The sequence below is a fragment of the Phoca vitulina genome, unplaced genomic scaffold, assembly GCF_004348235.1.
Source record: "Phoca vitulina isolate PV1807 unplaced genomic scaffold, GSC_HSeal_1.0 scaffold26, whole genome shotgun sequence".
Classification (NCBI taxonomy): Eukaryota; Metazoa; Chordata; class Mammalia; order Carnivora; family Phocidae; genus Phoca; species Phoca vitulina.
In genome coordinates, this window is record NW_022589729.1 from 23,670,732 (window position 1) to 23,676,235 (window position 5,504).

General features: G+C 39.4%; 1 pseudogene; it reads right to left on the minus strand.

Moving 5' to 3' along the window:
* Positions 1 to 415: 415 nt before the first annotated feature.
* On the minus strand, positions 416 to 1,357 carry LOC116643336 (annotated as a pseudogene).
* Between the last annotated feature and the right edge of the window lie 4,147 nt (positions 1,358 to 5,504).

Consider the following 5,504-nt stretch of genomic DNA (forward strand, 5'->3'; position numbering starts at 1 on the left):
AGTATACCAGATATAAAATCTTCCAATGAGGACCTTAATAAATAACTTTAAAATGGGCATTTTTAAACTTTAGTCATTATTGTAGTGTATGGCAAATATGGATTTGTTGGGTTCTTTTTCCAGGAACCATCAAAAGTCTTGAAAGCTTCAGAAGGTGGTCTTCCTGAAGTTCAAAGTATTTTATTTATTGAAGAATGGATTTCACTATTAACCTTACCTGCTTCATATTCTGTTGGCTACTCTACCAATATAAATTTAGTCTTCATAGTTAAAAAAAAAACTTTTTCATAGCAGCAAGTCTATCCATTATTGTGAAGTTTGCTTTCAAGGGAATTTGATGTTCCATCATGAGTTAAATTATCTGCTCCCAAAGTAACTTCATTTGCAAAATGTCAGTAAAGTTCCTAGTTCTCCATTAAAATTCGAGCCACTCTGTCATATAAATACAGTTAGATGGTGAAATCTCACCACCTTCATGGCAGTCATCAAAAACTGGGCAGAGTCCACACGGGGCCCGGACCAAACCCGTGGGTGGGATGATTGGATTGATGCTCTGTGCAGTTTCATGTGTCCATCTGCACTGCCAACCGTGCCTTCTTTTGCAGCAAAGATAGTCATCTCCATTTTCCCATCATAAATGAGTGTATTTAAGATCGTTTCAATGTCCTCCACAGACAACTCCACCTTACTGATCCCCAATTCACAGATATACTTCCACACTTCATGTGAGGAGGCAAATGAACTATTTCTTTGTATCATTGGATTCTGTTTGCTTTCTCGTGCTGTTTCTGCCTTGGTTTGTAGGAATTTAAAGCACTGTTGGGTAAGCACCTCTACAAATTCTGATTCAAAATCCTGGTCACCGTCCCAGGCTCCACCAGTCACAGACCGGTCCGGTTGCACGTTATAGAGCATATGTACTTTCTTTTTTGAGGCTGCCACAGACTTAACAGCTTTGATAAGCTTTTCACTTTCCAAATGCTTTAGAATTTTGTTAATTTCTGTTAATGGCAAGTTACTTTTGTATCGGATATCTCTGCTCCATATTCCTTTATTTCCTGCATCCTCTATGATTTGATATACTAGTTTTTCTTGGTTATCTGATCCTTTCATTTTACCAGCATTCTGAGAATCCTTTATTCTATACCGAAGTCCTGTATTGCTCCTTAAGAGATCCAGCTGACCCATGGACAGCAGTCTATTGATGGCCACTGCCTGCTTCTATATGAGGCATTTCATTCTGAATTACTTGGTCTGTGATTCCGTGAGGGAACTGGTGACATAATTCTATAATCCTGTTTTCTATTTCGACCAGATCCGCGTCGGGCGGCTGTACCTTCACTTTCACCTCAGCCATGACTGCCCAGTTCCCGGCCCCTGGGGGGAGAGATGCTCGGGGTCGCCAGAGAGCCAGTCGGGGAACTGAGGAACTGGGACTCGAGGTAGATATCTTTATGTATTCATGTCATTTAATCTTTTCAGCAGGTGAAAGTAGCTATCATAATACATATTTTTCAGGTAATGACATTGAAGTTCAGATAGATTCAATAACTGTCAGACAGTTAATTGAGAACCTGGACTCAGACTCAAGTTTCCTGCCTCAGAGTACACGTCTTCTACCACTACATGGCTGCTTCCTTCGGTAATTTCTGTGAAGAACACGCATGAAAATGTCCATGAATGGATTTGGAAAACTGTAAAGTGAGCTAAAACCCAGTGATTCTGAAGTTCCCCAAATACCCATGTTTCTGTAAGTACAACTCTTGAAGTTTTTAATTTGTAGAAGAATCTATTATATCTCCTTCCTGTTTCATCTGTTAGTTTGGGTAACATCATTTACACAATTGACTGAAGGAGACGAAATAGTCACGAGAAGTGTAGCTGGCATTTACTATGGAGGCACTAACTTTTTAGCTCGATTGTGATATGATCCATTAAATTTTCTGGCAATTTAGAAAAATAACTATTTATTTTATTTTTTCTCTTTAAGTCTTTTTTTTTTTTTACTTAAGTAATCTCTACACCCAACATGGGGCTCAAAATCATGACCCTGAGATTAAGAGTCCCATGCTCTTCTCACTGAGCCAGCCAGACACCCCCTGAAAAATAACTAATTTCCAGGGGATTAGCTATGTCTTCCAAAACTTTCCCTTGGGAGACTTTGATTGGGGTTCAGAAATGGTGGAAGGGAGCTGAAGGCCAGTGACACAAACTGGTGGCAGCGCTGACAGAGATATTGTCAGACGCTATCTTATTTCATTTTATCCAAAACTGTGCTCAACAGGTAAATTCTCTATAGGATGCCAAACAATCATTTCAAAAGTGAAACATCTATATGGATTTTGATTAAAGTCGAAATGTGTTGCTAGAAATTCTGGAAATAAGCAGTAGTAGAAACACTAGCAACAAAATTTCTTGAAGTTTACCTTGTTTCATTGTAGATATTTTTAATAAAAGTCAAACCATTTTGTGCATAAAAACCTAATCATGTAGCCAAGTGTCTTAATGCTCTGGGTGGACCCATCAATTTAAATCATATGTTGGCCCAACATGGAAATGGTGGGAGGTGGGAAGAAGAGGTTGAAATCCAGGAGCCCTGGTCCTGGAAGTGCCTGGTGATCAAGCACCATGGGTTTGCTTTGGGTAATTTATACTTGTGTGTGAATCATGAAGCTATTAATTTCCTAAGAGTTCTTCAATCTCCCTAATCATTATGGGCTTTGACATACCACAACCCTGAGAACAGTATAGTGTATACCTTAAAGGTCCTAGGAAAAATCCTTGAGAACCTACTGTGGATGAAAAATGCCATTCAATCACTTGATCTTCTTTGTTCAAGATGGCAGGACCTTCTGAAGCACCGCATGGAAACCTAATAATGTCCACTGAAAGCATGTGAAGAGATAAACTGCATGAGAATGGTGCAGAACATCTAGAGAGAAGGGATAGTAGAAAGTTGTTTACTCACAGTATGAATTTAAGAGTAGTTGCAAGGATTAGAAGGAAGGTATGTTAAAGGAGTCCACATCAGGCACTTGACACATATTAGCCATGATTATTACAACTGAGGAGTTGTCTGCAGTTACATTATTCTAAATGGAAGAAGGGGGATGGACTGGATGAATGGTGTCCAAAGCTGACTGATTATCACAATTTGCTGAGGTGCTTTCTAAGATCTTAGATTTCCAGTTTCCAGCACTACATATTTTTATTCGATAGATCTTTTCTGTAAAGCTCTGCAACTGATTCTGATGACCAGCTAAATTTAGAGACCACTAGATTAGGAGATTTCTAAATTCCCTCTGCTGCACATTCCAGACTTTAAATTTGGAATTTTGAGAAGGTTCTGGTTTTGATACTTGCTGCTCAAGCTCATGCAAATTTGCACTAACCAAGGTCAACTGATGTTATCAAAGTGCCTGTGATATTGCTAGAGCTGGTTATTCTCAGTGCAAATTGGCTTTAATGGGCCTCAGTTATTCTCTCAAAGCCATTCCAATGCTTCAGGGAATCCAAGCCCCGTGATGCCTGTAGATATACCTCAGCCCTTAGCCCATTGTCCAAATTCTCATGTCTTCATCACCAAGTCTATCCTATGGTAGGAACAGAAATAAGGGAATGCCAAATTACCTGAGGTCACATTTTTCTGGTGCCACATACAATTTATGCCCAAATGTGGGAGACACTTCCAGATGTGCACCCTCTGTGGCTCCGTGCGTTTTTCTCCTAGACAAGAAAGCATATCAGAATGCATGTGACTGAGAATAATTCACTAACGTATACACATATACATACAATCGTTATGCATATGAACGTACATGTCTGTGTATTAATATATCCCTTTGAAAAAAATTAAACAATTATTTGTAAATGATGACTTGACACATGTCTCCTAACTAAAAGAGCTACATGTTTATGTCCACATATCATGGTTGAGAGTTGCCGACATAAAGATTTCTAATAGCCAAGAAAGGCACACATTTTAGTTCAGTTACCATCCTAAGTAGCATTGTAGGGGTCCCCTTTGCTCTCAGACTAGGTGTTGCCGGCCTCTTGCTCTACTTTGGGTTGGTATTCTGGGCAGCCTCTTGCTAGCACCCTTGTTATCTTACCAGAGAAAGGGAGTTTGTGGTTTGTGGGGGACTTGTGGTTTTTGAGGAAGTTGGGATATTTAGCACGTGGTAATTTAGGAATCGTACAGTTTTCTGAGTACACATTTGCCAGGAACTTGAACTGAATTGAACCAGGAACCCAAACCTGGGGCTGCCTGACCAACTTCAATTTCTGAAGCAATAAATTAATTGGTTAACCACAAACCAATGGAGAAATGTTTTAGTTTTAACCTAGTCAACCTATTCAAACCAGAACCAGTCATGAGTATTTCTTCTCAAACCACAGAACCATAACACTAGAATGTTTTCAAACTTAAATTAAATTTGGTTTGAGCTCCTGACTTCAACATTTATAGCTGCCATGCTTTTTGTAACATTCTACATGCTTAGCATTGATGGTAATTTGATATATGATAGTATCTTGTGTTTGAAGATTGTAGAATGTTGCCAGTTTAGAAATGTCACTTTAAATATATTATCATGGGGCACCTGGGTGGCTCAGTCATTAAGCGTCTGCCTTCGGCTCAGGTCATGATCCCAGGGTCCTGGGATCGAGCCCCACATTGGGCCCCCAGCTCCGCGGGAAGCCTGCTTCCCCCTCCCACTCCCCCTGCTTGTGCTCCCTCTCTCACTGTGTCTCTCTCTGTCAAATAAATAAATTAAATCTTTAAAAAAATAAATATATTATCATTATAGTATAAAGTGGAAAATCCTGTCTTAGACTAGATTCACTGAAGGTTTGTTGAACCTGAAGTGATGAGTCAGAGGAAGAGGTGGATAGTGTCTAGGAAACCTATTTAGATGTTTGTTGCTTTGGTCATTGAGCCAAGTTGCCAACATTTATATAAAGTTTCTTCTGTAGTATTCATTAAAGAAGGAAATAATTGATCCAACTTCTTCTTCATATACCACTTGCTATCTTGTACTACTGAGGAGTAAGTGTTAAGATAATTTAAATTTATTGATGAATATAATTTTTTTAGAGCTTAGTTAAAACCTTCATTATTCTCTTACAGGCAGAAACCTTAAGGCTCTGAGAGGGAAGTCATACAGCTATAAATGGAAGAGCTAAGTTTTAAGCCCAGCTCTCTTTCGATTCCGAAGTATTAATTGCCATGCTATATGCTCTCTGCTTTGAGACTTTGTCCAGTTGTTGCCTGTTTATTCCCAGATTTCCTTCCATTTTGATGGAATTAGCTGAAGACCAAGCTGATTGCTTTTATGCTTTGGCAGTACCATACTGAATTAAGTTTCCACTTGCTCTTTGGGGAACAAGAGCCTTTCATTTATGACTGAGAGAGAGAGAACAAGGGAATGGCCTGGTCCATCCCTTCCTTTTCAGGGGGTTGTTGCACATTAAGGGAGTTTGAGCATCACAAAGCCCTGTACAAC